We start from the raw sequence: 16598 nt of genomic DNA on the forward strand, positions 1-16598 counted from the left end.
ATAGATTAGCACAGCAGAAATTACCTAATGGTCAAATGCAAGTTTAACTTACTTGACATTAGTTGTCTAATAATAGATTAGAAGCCAGAGAGAGACAACAGGGCAAATAAATAGAGCAAAGAGGCTGTTGATATGACCCCATAAGCATCAAATCAAAGAGCATGCTTTGGCATTATCCTTTATAATATGATAGCAACCAGTGCTACTGACAGGAGACGGCTTTAATTAATTCCCACTAGAACAGATCACGGACAGGTTCATCCACTGACATTTCTTATTCCCCTTCATCACTGTGCAGAGTGGAGATGATGGGAGCAATGCAACTGACCTGCATTTTTAACACTCTGAACAACTCTATTTGCCTACCATAGAGAGTGATTACAAGAAATAACCTCCAAATTGCAGAACTGGCCTCATACAGAGAGATAAGGAATGGGAGGAAGAAAAAGAGATGAAACGTGAAATATAGAAGGTTCTATTTCTGGCCAAAGCTGTGTCTGTGGGAGATGCTGTACCAGTCGAGGCCACTCTAGGTATGTGTGCATGTGTGTTTGTGTGTGTGTCTACATAGACTTTTATAGATGACTTACAAGTGAAAGTCCATTCAATGTTACACTCTGTACAGACATTTCTCTCCCATACTCCCTTATCTGTCCTTGATTCTCACTCTGTCCCTCTTTCCTCACACCAGATTTTTAGATTGACTGTCTGCTTCTCTCTCTCTCTCTCTCTCTCTCTCTCTTACTATGTGACACCTATAATAAATGACAATTAGATCAGCCTCAGACTTTAGCCTATTTAAGCTATTAGGCTTTCTTCTTCAGCTTTTATCGATCAGGAGAGAGATATAAAAGGGATATAATATTTCCAAAACATTAGATATACCACGGAATACTGTGAAGGCCATCATCATAGTAAGCTGAAGATGAAAAGGAATTTCACCTTTCAGCATGACAATGACCCAAAGCATACATCCAAATCAACAAAGAAATGGCTTAACCAAAAGATGATCAATGTTTTTGAATGACCTAGCCAGAGCCCAGACCTGAATCTAACTAAAAATCTGTGGGGTGACCTGAAGCTGTGCACAGGAGATGCCCACACAATTTGACGGATCTAGAATATTTTTGCAAGAAAGAGTGAGAAAATATTGCCAAGTCAAGATGTGCCACGCTGATAGACTCTTACCCAAAAAGAGTGAGTGGTGTAATAAAATCAAAAGGTGCTTCAACAAAGTATTATTTTAGGGGTGTGCAAACTTATGCAACTAGCTTACTGTAAGTTTTTTATTTTTTTATTTTTTCCCTAAAAAAATTTCTGATTGTTTTTCATGTTATTTGTATACTTTGTAATTTCTCATTAAAGGTGGGAAAAGATCTGACATGTTTTATCTTAGTGTCATTCTTTTACTTCATAAAAACCTGCCATTTTAACAGGGGTGTGTAGCCTTTTTATATCCCCTGTAAATATGCAGTCAACTAAAATTTCAGGAATTAAGGATCACACCATTGTACTTTCTGTGCACATAACAGTAAAGAACTTTCACTGCTTATAGAGATTTGACTAGATAAATTGGATTTGTATATAAAAATTAAGCAAAATGTCTAGTAAGATCAGTAGACAGGTACACACAGTAGAACAGAAAGTGAATTAAAGAGTTAAAAGGTCTCAGGTAAGGCTCATGGAATAACTAGAGGTTCATGAGTCATTTTAAGAATAAGCGTTTTTAATCATATAAGAAATTGCAGTGAATAAACCTGAAATTTTGTGGAATCAAGCAAAATAGCAGGTTGAGTCACTGCTTGGATCTATACATGCACATAATCATGCACATTTGGTAGGGTTACAATAAGTCCAGTCAATTGTTGCCAAGTGAAGATGTGCCACGCTGATAGACTCTTACTCAAAAAGACTGAGTGGTGTAATAAAATCAAAAGGTGCTTCAATAAAGTATTAGTTTAGGGGTGTGAACACTTAACTAGGTTATTGTAAGTTTTTTATTTTTCGATTTTTCCCCTAAAAACTTTTCTGACTGTTTTTCACTTTATTTGTATACTGCAGTTTCTCATTAAAGGTGGGAAAAGATCTGACATGTTTTATCTTATCTTATAGTGTCTTTCTTTTACTTCACAAAAACCTGCCATTTTAACAGGGTAGTTTCATATCCACTGTAAATACACAGTCTGCTGAAATTTCAAGAAATAAGGATCTGCTGCATTCTACCATATGTGTGATGTGCTACAGTTCACTGAGTGGATATGTCTAAACATCATTGAACATTTAAACATTTAAAGTTTATGTCTTATGAGACGCACCCGCCTGTAAAATGTGTCAAAATTCTGATGCAAATTCTGAAAATCAAAAGCAAAAAAAGGTATCGTTAAAATTCATACATGGAAGAGAACAAGATTTTTTTTTTTAAAATAACTTCAGTCTGACTTTGGTCCTATTTGTGTTTGCAACATGTATGTTTAGATTTTCTTTTACTTAATATTTTGCTTGTGGATTGTGTTTAAACAAAATTAACCTGATAGATTTACACTAAGCTACAAGAACAGGCACACAGTACCATGAGATAAACACGAAAATGGAAGATTCTAACCTGGTGGTACATGTTTGTGACTTACTGTAATTTCAATTGTTGTGTATTCTGCATATATTATTCTTCTGTTATGGTCTTGTGATACTGTTCTATAAAAATCGCAACATCCTCATTAATTTTCCACTCACGTTTTAGAATCTGAACTCTACTTGCCTGAAAATGAATGATATGAATTGTTTCCGACTTTGAATAAGTCTTCTGAAAGTGCACTGCCTCAGGCACACACACAATCACACGCACAGGTCTAAGAGTATCAAGCATTCAGGAAAAAAAATCAGTAAGGGCGTCTCTCATGGGTGATGCATGCTAGTATCTTTGCAGGCCAAAAGGAGCATCAATCCCCACTTGTTATGGTGAGAAAATAGGCCTCTTCTTCTCTGGACTCATGCTTTTGCTCTCAGCATGAATGAATCAATGCAGCCACCACTGAGTTCCAGCCCTGCATGCCTCTCTCTCTCTCTCTCTCTCTCTCTCTCACACACACACACACACACACAATCACACACACTCAGGCACATTGAGTCCAATGAATGGACTGGGTGCTATTTACTTTGTGAACAGTTTCTTGTTAAGTTTTAAATGCAGTGCTTACATTGGACATTACTATTACAGCTAGTAGGTGGGTTTTCACTTTAAAACAGCAGGTTGCATGGAGATAGAGAATGAAACACAGTGGTCTGCACTGGCTAAAAAACACACACCACATGCTCTTTTTCTCTACTGTTTGTATCTTTGGGAAGAGACAGAATGAGGTCTTACCCCATGTACAAAAAGAAAATATGCTTTTAAATAATTTAATAAAAAAACAACCTCCACTCAAATTGCTAGGAATAGGGTTCAATGGGTAGTTCTGGTATGATTTAGGCATGTATGAGGTAGTAATTTAGGATTTTTTAAATATTTATTTTTATTCCTTAGTACACACAGAATGTGATGTATCCTATAAGTGAAGTGCATGACAAATTTTCAGATAAAAACTACAAATAGCTGAATTAATAAATTACCACAAAAGTAGATCACACCATTGTACTTTCTGTACACATGACAATAAAGAACTTTCACTATTTAAAGACTAGATAAATGACTAGATATCATATTATAAAAATTAAGCTTCTAGTAACATCAGCAGACAGGTACACACAATAGAACAGAAAGTGAATTAAAGAGTTACAAGGTCTCAGGTAAGGCTCATGGAATAACTAGAGGTTCATGAGTCATTTTAAGAATAAGCGTTTTTAATCATATAAGAAATTACAGATAATAAACCTGAAATTTTGTGGAATCAAGCAAGTCACTGCTTGGGTCTGTACATGCATATAGTCATGCACATTTGGTAGGGTTACAATAAGTACAGTCACTGTAAAAATATGGATATCTGTATAAAAATATACATATATGTCTGTATAATAATATACTGTATATGTCTTGGAGGAAGGGGGTTTAGCCATTTAGTACTAGTGATTATTCCAAAGTGACTGAAAACAAGCTTGCAGCCTTCAAAGTTCACGGTTCAAGGTTCTTTATTTGTCACATACATATTACATACATGTGACATAATGTAGTGAAATGTTTTTCCTTAGTGCCTCATCCCAAAGTGCAACAATGATACACAATAAAAACAGAATATAATAAAATCTAGTAGACTATATGTTAAAAAAGTTTAGCAGTTTAGCAGCCTTTAGAGGAATGAAATGGAGAATATGATTATGCATAAATAGAATATGTTTAAAAAAAAAACCCAGATATACAGAGCTGTTGTGTGCAAAAAAAATTCTCATAGTGCAACTGTTTCTGTATAGAAATATACCGAGCTGTACAGTGTAAGGGTTTTTATGTAGTGTACAAAAAACTGTTTTTCCATCCTTGTTCTAACTGAACCTGTGTAGCCTGTTGTGGTGCTGCTAGCCTATTCCTCTCTCAGTATTCTAAGATTCTGTATGCCATTTTGGTCGAATATGAGTTAAGCTGATAAACTTCATCACTGGAAGATACATTATAATCCTGTCTCCAGTATCACAGTTAAACTTGGTTTTATAGGGTTCTATCTGCCAGCCAATCATCATCCAGGATGAACATAGAATGAATGCTACATTTTGACCTATCAGTATCCACATTCTGTTTACAGACTTGAACCTCAGTACGGCAAGTTGGAGGAGAAAGTAACATTTAACTGTAGATGTTTTTAATTTGTAAATGTTGTCTTTGATTGAATTGTACATTATTGTGCATATATTTTGGCTGTAAATCTCTTTAGTCTATCTTTTATGATACATTATTGAATTACAGATAAATGTGGCAAAAACAAACAAACAAATAAACACAAAAAACACCCAGAATTGCAAGAAAAAATATATCCTGTAACTAAACTTCTGAATTTATAAATGAGCACAAAGTGTAGTTTGCAACATATTACTAAATGTCCCAAAGCCTTTCACAGCATGAACAACAAACCACCTTCTTCCTTATCCTCAATTCAGGTTGCACTTTTCACAGCTGCCTTAGTTCCCCCCTCTATATATTACCGAGCATAGAGATCCAATGCTGGCTGTAGCAAAATGACTAATCTGAGGAGCAGCTGAGCTGCTGTGTATTTTTGGTGTGCTACCTATAACACAGACTGAAGCCGGATTAAGCTGCATGACCACAACACAATAAGGCCATCTGGGATGGAGAGGAAGACTGACTACAGCTTTTAGACTTGTTACCAACCTCAGCCCCAGTACATTAGTACACACTGTCAGTGTGTGGACGAGGAAGAGAGGCAGATATTCTACATTTCCATTTCTCACATTGCCATATGTCTAAGTGCTAACAGGAGGCAGTTTTTAAAAACTGTGAACAAAGTTTATTTTAGGAATAATCTAAAAATGCAGTGTTAATAGTCATATAATAATGATTTGAAAGTTAAACTTTTAGTTAAACGGGTCATTATGAATTTTTCTAACTTATCAGAGATCTTACAAAAGACATTTAGGACAACACCAAATGCTTTAATTCAGTGTTTAGTGCACCTATAACAATAGAAAAGAGGCAATGATATTTTCCAAGGTCAATTAATTCAGTAATGACGTGTTGTAATGTTGGCATATTTGCATTACAGCAGACATGCTAATGAAATTCCTCTCTTGGGCACTTCTTCTTTTTTGCTTTCTATAAATTTAACTGCCAGCTTGTCTAAACAGCTCACTAAACAACCTTGAACAGAACTTGTTCTCCCCTGCCTTGAACATAAGCTCTGATTTTCCTTTTTGAAGGCAGTTTCTTGTTTTCTGCTGGAGTGGAGAGAGTGATCAGAAATGAATTCAAGGGTACCCAGTTCACAGGTGCACTAAGAATGTAGTACAGATTAGTGAATTATAGCCAAACCCATGCTGTTGGTTGCTTCCATCAATCACAGGAACACCTCCATATCTGAGAAGGTAGAATCAAGACTAATTTGAAAGAGTTGGTTTCAAAGGCCTATGAATGGATGACACAGGAATAATATCAGATATAGGAAGGGAGGAAATGTAGCTCAATATAATATTGATTACAATTTTCATGACTAAGAATGCAATCAGTAATTTAATCGATCAGATTGCATAAAAATGTAACCTAATCTGATTCCCTTTTGGATTAATCTTGAAATAACTCGCTTATTTGTTTGAATAGCTAGTTAAAGTCAGAAAGGGTCACAAAATCAATTAGACACAAAACAAAACAAAAAAAAAAGACGAGAACAATCGAATAACTCACTACATTGCATTATTTCAATCACAGTGACAGTTATTGTGCACTTTATATATACATAGCTAGTAATCTATAAATTAATAGACTACAATTACTTAAGGCAAAAACATAATCAAGTGGTTAATAATATGTCTCTAGATATTTTTAAATATATCCAACTGCACGTGTTGTTGCTACTCAGTTCTGCAGGTTTTACTGTATCTGTACCTGTACAGTAAAAATTTACTCGTACCTTAATCATATTAACCCTACACAAATGATATACAAAACTTTTGGTTGGAAAATCATACACTAACACTGGCATTGCAGCATTCCAGATGATGTACTTTAAGAGTAGAAGAAGATAAGGGCCATCATTTAGAATCATAACACTGACCCCTTGGCTGAGCCCTCTGTCCACTTTATAGAAATCAAATGCAGCCATAATGTACAAGGACATTTGTTAAAGAAAAAAATTAAAAATCATCTCATTTAGATGTGTGTCCCGAGTCTCAGGCTAATTGGCCTGATTTGCTGGGCCAGTGCTGAGAGATAAGTGAATGAAAGTCATCAAACTTTAATGTTCTGGTTTAATACTCTCCCGAAGGATTGAGAAGGTCTCTTTTGAGTCTGCCATGATTTTTCAGACACCCTCATGGTCAGAAAAAGGCAAGAGGAGCTTTAGAGAGGTTTTGTAGGAAAGCTCTAACAGATAAAGTTTAATCATGGTGCAAAGGTTTGATACTGACACACCTGCCCCAAAATATGGCTAGCCAATAGATTTTCCATCTTCCCATGGCTGATCTTCAGTAAACCTGCTAAAACTATGCTATACATGAAAGTTCCCTCCAGCTCTACAGTGGTGTATGAAATTGTATGTACATGAACTGATTTGTTCCAGCATTAAATTTAAGAGAGCATTAGGATTACTCTCACTGTAAAATTTATAGTAGACTTATGGGCTTATGACATTACAAAGCACAGTCACAAAACCAAACTTTCTCATTTTTAGGATGAATATCATGTGGTTACTCTTCTAGGCCTCTTGAGTTTTGTTGCTGACTTTTGCCATATTGTCCGGGACAGATTATTAACAGATTACACACTCAACCAAAAGGGAAGAGGTACGTCATCGCCATTTACAAGATGTGTGACTATGAATTCAGGTGATAACACTGCTTGAAATTTGAGGCTAAATTAAGGCACAAACTAAGCTTTTGTGTGTGTCTGTGTATGTGTGTGTGATTCCATTACTGATACAGTGCAAATACAAAAACACACGCATTGCAGTTAACTTTAATTAGACTCTATGTGTTAATTTATTGGCCCTGTTATGCTAACTGTTAACGTGCAGTGTCAGGCTGACAATTTTTTACCACATTGCTCTAACACCAGAATAACTTTGTCTTCTTAAGATTAACAGAACATACAGAGAAACAACAGGCAGAATGAAAAAGTGGAGCCTAATAATTAGGGCTGATATTTATGACAGTTACATTCAGTAGGTCTGCAGGAGTCTGTCTGAGGAAAAGAGACTGGAACAAAAGCAACCCACACTTTGGATGTCTCTGGAAAAAAATATCATTAAAAATGAAAATAAATATCTTTTCTGTAAAATACTGGTTGCAAAATTATTATCACCCTTTTGGTTAACATCTGTTGAAGCCTCTCCTGTACATAGTAATAGCACTGAGATCCTTCCTGTAATGTCTGCCAAAGTGGGAGGATTATAGAAGATTTTGGACTGCTCGTCCTTCATATTCTTAGATATGTGTATGGTGATGCCCTCATTTCAAGTTTAGCAAGTAGCCTAAATAAAAACATTTTCACACTCAAAAAATAAATAAATACTTTTTTTTGGCTGTTTTCCTGAATTTAACCCTAGCGACTTCCTTTTTTTTTTTTTTTTGCAGACCGTATCACATATATGTGGGCATGTGACGAATTAAAGGAAAAGCCGATATAAAGTTGTTGAGCCTCCACAGGATATAAATGTTTCATCATGTACTCAATCACAAAGGCCTGTAATTACAGAAGGCGTGAAAGTACAAGTACCTTGTCTTCTTGAAGTCAGACTGGTTTGTGCTTTTTCTCTTTTGCTCAACCCTTTCATTCTATCATGAGTTATACCTATAAACAGGTCATGGTCAAACTACTAAAAATATATCTGCATCCATCTTTCCTTGCTTATACTCAAAGGATGCTTTGAGAAAGATTTGACGGAGGCCTAAGGGCTCCTACCACTGGCACCGTTTTTGGTTTTAGTCAAATTTAAAATGAAATGAAGGTTACTATTATGACCTTTACATTAAGAGAGGATAATCTATAATAACACTATGAATCACACTGTTTTAGAAACAGCTGTCCAGGGGATAATTTTTGTTCTGCAATTATGATCATTAGGTAAATTGCCTTTTCTTAATTCAGCCTGATTAATTTTGTCTGCTTTGGTCTAATCCACTTATAGTTGGAAGTCAAATGTAATGACCGATTCTGCATGGAATAACCCTTTAAGTGGCATTGCAAATAGCCTTCTCAGTTTGTTACCTTTAGAAGCATTATTGTACATGTTTTCTCATTTCAGGGCACTTTACTGTGATTACAAATCTACACATTACTTGCGGATGTCAGCAAGGCTAGCTCTGGGTTCAAAAACTATCATTCATCCATCCATCCATCGATTCATTCTTATCTTTAACCACTTAATCCTGGTTAAGGTCATGGTGGAGCTAGAGCCTATACCACAGACACCAGTCCAGTGCAGGACATCACATATGCTCATTCACACCCTGGGACTATTTAGATTCGGCAATCCACCTACCAGAATGTTTTTGGGAGGGTATCATCAGAGTATACAAAGTAAGCCCACATCGTCACTAGGAGAACATGAAATTTTGCACAGATAGAAACTGGAGCTCAGGAGACCCGACCGTAGAGGCAGCAACAATTTTTTAGTGAATTATTTTTAAAGATCCAACCCACTGTTAGTAAGCTAAAGTGTAACCAAACAGGTGTAGCCAAACGTTTTGCTGGTGAAACAACAGCCAGACATCTGACAGCTATAAACCGAATTGCATCCCAGGATGGATCCAAGACAGATCAATCAGAAAACTGCATGCACATATGAGGACAAAGCTTCTAAACATGCTGAATTTTTTTAAAATATTGAATTAAGTAACGGGAAACAGAAATACAAAATTACAAAAAAGAAAAACTGACAAAAATTTCTACATTTATTTATTGTTTGTTTGTTTGTTTGTTTGTAAATAGATTATTATTCATAGGCAAATTTGAACATACCATCCCGACAAATCCGTAACATTTTGGATCCATCTTGGTCCAGGATAGCTTGCACACAGCTTTCACCAGTAGGCTTAGGATCGTTTTACGTATGCCAAACCAAATACCAAACCAAAAGTATCAATTTCACTCTGATTCAGACTCGACAGATGACTAATAGGTGTGAATGCACGCTAGCCTAGGCTGCAAGGCTGAAAAGAAAATCTGGAACACAAGATAAAATAAGAATCAGTATTGGTCTGTTGAAAGAGAGCTGGCAGGGACAATGCACTGACTTCATAAATGCAACCTAATATTGAATAACTGAATAATTAAACAACAGTAAATCAATAACAAAACAATAATAAAGTATTCCAATCACTTAATGTTCCTTTGCTAGGTTCCTCCCATTTGGTCTTGCCAATTCCCAGCCACTAGCTGCCATACATCAGCTACCGAACAGAGGGTGGGGCAAACACGTGCTTCCTCCGAGACACATGAACCCAACCTCTGCTCATTCTCTGTCACAGGGCAGCATAACGCACTTTTGCACTCACAGCCACAGATGGCTGTGGTATCGTAGTGATTTGAACTCACTATCTCCCGACTATGGTGTGACTGCATTTCTGTGGTGCCACTCAGAAACCGTTACAGTGCCTCCTTGGCTGTTAAAAACATTTGACAATGACAGCAACAAACTATGGAACTGGATTAAAAGTGCAAGTCACTGTCATCGAACTGTATTGTAAAGTACATGCATAGGCCCACTGGTTTATTCCACTTGGGAGAATCCGTAATATCTCTTTTAAATACCGGTAACTATTCTTACTAAATTGCACCTTCTACTGCCAGGCATAGGAAATGCATTTATTTAATTCGGTCTGACAAAGCAGGGACAAAATGTGATAAAAATAAATGACCAGAGTGGTGTGGGTTGGGGGGTGGGGCTGCAGCAAACAGAGGGAGGGAAGTATCGCCCAATCCTGCCAAACTTATTTTATTATTTCTGACTTGTATATTACTGTAACTAAATGCATTCACCTAACCCTAACCTGACCCTCAGCAACAGTAAGGAAATCTTTCAGTACTTTTAGCTTTTCAAATAAAAGCTGCCTTTTTGTGAAGAGGCAATTTTGTTTTGTATTCCTATCATCATGGGACAACTGCTCCCCATTAAGGGACAAATTACAACCCCCCACCCCACCCCCCAAAACACACACACACACACACACACACACACAATAATGCATTATAGTTTCCAGGGTCAGAAACACTATCTCAAATCCCACCTCAGTCTATAGTCATTATCATATTTCACAGCCTATTGACCTCTCTGCTGTTCAGCACTTCCTGAGAAGGGCAGCAGACTGCAGACTTTACTGTTGTAAATTAAATGAGCAGATAGAAGGGGTGTCAGGTTCAAACTGCTGTCGGTGAAAACTAAAACCTTATGAGGAATTTTTTCATAACTCCTACTGTATGTTCACCTTCAAGAGTTGATTAAAAAAAAAAACAAACTCTCATCCAACATGGATTTTTGGTCACAATCCTTGGTCATTAAAATGAAGATGTAATGAAGCATGAGGGCACTGAGATTTGGTACTGATATGCGTGGCCATATCACTGCTAGGAGGCTTTAGAGGAGGCAAAAAGAGGTTTAATTATCAGTCTCCTCTGTCAAATGAAGATGATGTGATAAAAATACATGACACAGCTGAGCCTTCCTGATTAAAATCTGTGTGCGTATGGATGCATGTTGTGTTTTTGTTTGCATTTACTCAGTGGCAGTTTGTGTGCTACCCTGTCTGTGTCAATGCTCCTGCACTCTGTGTGTGTGTGTGTGTGTGTGTGTGTGCGTGTGTGTGTTTTCAGCAGTGATTAGATTGACTAAATGCCAAGCCATCTCGTCCTATGACGCTTTCGGTCTGCAATCTGTAACTGCTAGTCAGATAACACACATACCACCATACCGTTATTCTGACATTGATGTGTGTGTGTGTGTGTGTGTGTGTGTGTGTTGGACAGTTTTAATTGGGCCTTCTAGTGTACTCCTTCAGCTTACTCACAACTTTAGCCTACCCTCTAATGATCACTGTCATGGTGTGAAGTGATAAATGTATAGTAATGTTGGCTGCTATGCACTGGGTGCTTCTTTTTTGTTAAATTGTGCCTCCTCATTTCCTTTTCTTGTTTCCCTGCTTTGCTTCTTAGCTCCACCCTTGAAGGAAGCAAGGAAGGGAAAAAGCACAGTGTTTTCCTTGCTCACTGATGTGACATAGAGAATTAACCTTAATTAAAACATGATTAAAACATGTATCACATTGCTTAAATGATGATATTTTAGCCTAAATAAAATTATACACATCACCTGACTTCTGTCTGTTCTATTAGCCAGGCACATTGTAATTAGCATTTATCCAAAGATTTTATTTGTACACATTGTTTATTTAATTAATACTAATTTTGTGTCAGTACGAAAGTGATTTCTATGTAGGAAGTATATCCTTGATTTAAAAGCCTCTTATCTCCTTTCTCCTTGATTCATCCGAGTGCATTTTAGGACTTATTATTTCCTTAGAGATGGCAGACTTGGGTCAATTTTACAGGCCCAGGCTAAAAGACGCAGGATTGATGAATCAAGTAGCCATTAATTAGAGTTTTTGAATGCATACTCTGAAGTGATCTTTCTTCCTTCGATCCTTCCTTTCCTTCTTTTTTCCTTTCTTTTTTCATTCCCTCCTTCCTTTCTCTTTCACTTCCTTTCTTTGTTCCTTTCGTTATTCCTTACTTTCATTCACCCTCTCTCCCTACCTTATCCTTGGTTCATTCTTTCTTTCTTTCCTTCCTTATCTCCCTCACACATGTCTTTTCTTTCTTGTCTTCCCTCTCGTCCACCCTGCCTCCATCACTTCCTTACTTCTGCCCTTCCTCTTTCCTTTCTACCTTCCTTCTCTCCTTCCATCTAGAAAAATCCAAATTTGTCTTCCCTTGTATACACAATGCATAATTCTACGTCCGACGCTGATTAGATAAACACACAGCTCCAGACACAAGGAGGGTCTGCTTGGCATTTTCACAGCTTCAATTATTCACACTTCTGACAATACAGTAGACAGCCTAAAACACTAATGAAATCTAAATGAATAGTGCATGCATTATTTTTTTCTCCCTCTTGTTTTCTTTCTATCTCATGCTCTCATTCATCTGGTCCATCTGTGAAGGCATCCATTTTTTATTTACAAATGCACTGCAGGAAACATGAAATGCTGAATGACCTTCAATTAAAATTATTCTTATATTAAAAGAGGTTATGCATGGCACAAAGACAATATATTCATATTACCAGCTCCTGTGATATCATCTTCCAAATTTCCTCAGTGAAATAGCCTCTTACCTGAACTAAGGTCATTCAAATATAGAACAATGTGTGCTGTGTGTGCATGTGTGTGTGCTGTGTGTGTGTATTTTTGTGTGTGTGTGTGTGTGTGTGAGAAAGAGAAAGTGAGCTCTTTGTCTCCTGTGTGTATTTCATCTCCCAGCAGTCTTGACCAGTCAATAATTACATCACAATTTACTTGTCTGTGTCCCAGAGTTAGTGTTGCACTACAGGGGAAAAAACAACTTAAATGTTTTTGTGTCTGTTTTTGTGTCTGTTTTTTTTTAGGTTTGGTGCCATTTCACCAAAAAGCATTTTCCTCTATTCCCTATTGACCCAGCAATCTTACAGAGACGCAAAAATAACCAAATCCACCCCAAAACAAAACAAAACAAAACAAAAAATGGTTTCTTTAACACCATTCTCTTCTCAATTAACCTTTTATTTTCTTTAGATTGAACTCTAACTAGCCCTGGTCAGACTGAACATCACTGACTTCTATTGATGATAAGTATTGACACTTGTACATCACAAAAAGGGTTTTCATGGGCGAATAGATTTTTTATTTTTTTTTTACCATCAGAGTGGAGGTAATAACAATCCGCCCCTCTTGACTCCTTTAGAAGAAATAGCACTGTAGTTGGACAGGTATTAAACAGGTATTAAACCTAAAATTGATTTGACAGAATTCTTTCGACTATTAGACTAATGTGTGTATGTGAGTGAGTGTGTGAGACAGAGGGAAAGAGAGAAATAGCGTGAATGGCAGTGGGAGACATTCTTTACTGAAAGGCATTTTACTGAATATTATATTTATGTTTAGACTTCTGAACTCAATAAAAAGTGGCAATAAAGCAACTGTTCCTACTTGCAACAAAAATGCACAAGAAAGACCGAAACCAAAGTCACTGTAATAAATAATTTGTTGAAATGAATGTGCAGTGTGACTTGATCCCGAGATTCATGAATACTTCCTCACAAGCATCACAAGAGCATGATCAGCTTCAGCTGCCTGTAAATATGGGCAAACACTATTGATCTGGATAGGATTGATAGAGCCTTCATGACCTTTTCTGCTGTTGCTGGTTCCTTTACACTCGACCCATTGAGAAGACGTTTACAAATACAAAAACAAACCCCATCAAACTGTGGTAGACATTATAAACAGCATTAAGGGTGTATTTCTGCCTCGCTCCCAGTATTACCAGGATATTCTACCAGTATTACCAGTTACCCAAGAAGAAGGAATGAATGAAAATGACAGTTTTACATGTTTTTCCAAGTTTTTCTTTGTTTTGGGGCAATACAAAATTAGAAAATGTAGTGTGAATGGATAGAAATGCTACACAGGAATGCCGTTGATGCCCTGGATAGAAATTTGTGAGGCAAAGCATGCAAACAAGTCCACTACCAAAATGATTGTCAAGCAGAGTGTTAAGGTTCATGTCCTACGATAAATATTGCTCAGCTGCTCCTGTTTTTCAAGTTTATATTCTATTTTAACATCCAGTAGCTTAACATACTTTACATTGTATACTGAGCTTGATCTAATGAGTTTCCAAACAGCATGGCAGCTGCTAAGAAACAGTTTACTGAAAACCACATGCAAAAAGACCGAAATATTAGACATGTCTAGCCCATACGGTATAGCCCATTCATACAGTATATAAGGCATTTACTTTAATTATTTAGTAAAGTGATAACTTTTAACACTTTAAACATTCTTTAGTCTTGTAACTACATACATTTCCTATTAGTTTTACAGAAGTTACTGAATAGCTTCTAGTCCTTACTGACCAATATGCACAGAGATGATTAATAAGCTGGGAAATAAATTGTCACCAGAAATGTTCACATCAATTTTATGGCAGCATGGAGGATATTAGGCTCTAGTAATTCTGTCTGTTTGGTTATAATTACGGCAAAGGGAAGATCTGAGGGGAAAATAGTCCATGCAGCAGTTGGATTTCTGGGACCAGCAGTAAAGATCATGTGAAGGTCTGAGCAGAGAATGAGGGTTAAAGTGTATTGACGTTCATAGGAAGGATAAGAATACAGCTCTGTTTAAGTGTCTGCTGAAATCTGTGTTAAGACACAAAGAGCTAATTTCCAACTCCATCGCTACACGTCCCAACACCAAACTATCACCCGGCGACGGGGGAAATGAACGGAAATGATCGCTGATTGGCTGTGTCATGTTTGTTAAACATTTGTGATTGGCTGACTGTGATGATCACTCTGCAGTGTGATAGGTCGAGTTTTGGGGTAACGACCGCTTGTCACACGAGTACTGGTTATAAATGACTACTTTCAGTTGCTGGATTTCTCACTTCATTGACACACAGTAGACAAACGCACACATATAAACAACAACAACAACAACAACAACACCAGTGAAGTATGGCTACATTATGGGAAAACAATAGTGAGCCACACTTCTCATGGTAACTGCATCACATCCACTTTGTTGTCTTGTTTCGGAGATTACAGCACTGACATCCTAAATCAATAACAAAAAAAACAATAAAAAAAAACTTATATACATAAATGTACACATACCTTTTAGCTGTGATCATCAAGTGTTTGTGTCACACGTGCAGAAGAGTAGGCTAATTAATTATCCCGGCGGTGTGAGGGGAAACTTAAGACTGCAGTCCTTCGTCTCAAACCGGTGACAGTCGGCGGTGCATTTCAGTCAGGGATCAAGTCACTTGTAGGTTGTTCCGATTCCGAAAAGCCTCGTGAATTGGAGATGGTCAAAAAGAAGCGAGTGTTAGAGTACTAGAGTGAACTCGTTTCGCCTCTGAGTCTGCTTGTCTCCAGCGAACGGAAGCGGCTAAAACAGTGATTTTCATCAGTACTCAGTTCATTCACGTTTGCAGCGAGGAGACAGGGCTTGAAAACAAGCACTGATGCTGCAACGCTCCTCACACAGGGCCCGAGGGGAAAAGAGAGAGAGAGAGAGAGAGAGGGGGGGGGGGACGAGAGAGAGAAAGAGAGAGGGGCGAGAGAGAGAGAGAGAGAGAGAGGGAAAAGGGAAAGGTGGAGAAAGAGAGAGCAAGCGAGGGGGAGGGCGAGAGAGTGAAAGGGGACAGAGGGAGAGAGAGAGAGAGAGAGAGAGAGAGAGTGAAAGGGGACAGAGAGAGAGAGAGCGAGAGAGAGAGAGAAAGAAAGGGGACAGAGAGCGCGCGAGAGAGAGTGAGTAAAAGGAGAGAGTGAGAGAGAGAGAGAGAGAGAGCGGGGACAGAGAGAGAGAGAGAGAGAGAGAGAGCGCGAGAGATTAGGTCAGCACCATGGACAGGGGCGACTAGACAGCAGTTTGAACAGCGCGTTGATATTCCTCCACCGTAACATTTTTACAATGGCTGATTTTATTCTAGCCTAAAGTGCTAAAAGCTCATCAAATCTTGTACTTCATGATGCTGATGCTAATTTTCTTATAACCAAAGTTTTTTTTATTTACTTCAAATAAAGCTGTAAATATTGTCTTTCTGAGCATGATAACTATATTCTACAGAAAATTAGAGTTTCTAAGTGCAGTGTGTAAATATTAAAACCCTTATTGACTGTAGTCTGTGATACAGCAACAATGTTGATAACAACTGGCTATTTACACGTTACCAGATATTCTAT

General features: G+C 37.5%; 1 protein-coding gene across 4 annotated transcripts in view; it reads right to left on the minus strand.

The window, feature by feature from the left end:
• Positions 1–15865, minus strand: part of dlgap4b (discs, large (Drosophila) homolog-associated protein 4b) — a 100069-nt gene extending 84204 nt beyond the window's left edge. For 2 of the 4 annotated variants that reach the window (XM_026919235.3, XM_026919227.3), the window contains exon 1: positions 15525–15865. The gene's annotated coding sequence lies outside the window, so the exon portion shown is untranslated. The remainder of the gene's footprint in view (positions 1–15524) is intronic. The other 2 variants (XM_026919252.3, XM_026919244.3) reach the window with 1 other exon arrangement.
• Between the last annotated feature and the right edge of the window lie 733 nt (positions 15866–16598).

This window comes from Pangasianodon hypophthalmus, chromosome 2 (genome assembly GCF_027358585.1).
Source record: "Pangasianodon hypophthalmus isolate fPanHyp1 chromosome 2, fPanHyp1.pri, whole genome shotgun sequence".
Classification (NCBI taxonomy): domain Eukaryota; kingdom Metazoa; phylum Chordata; class Actinopteri; order Siluriformes; family Pangasiidae; genus Pangasianodon; species Pangasianodon hypophthalmus.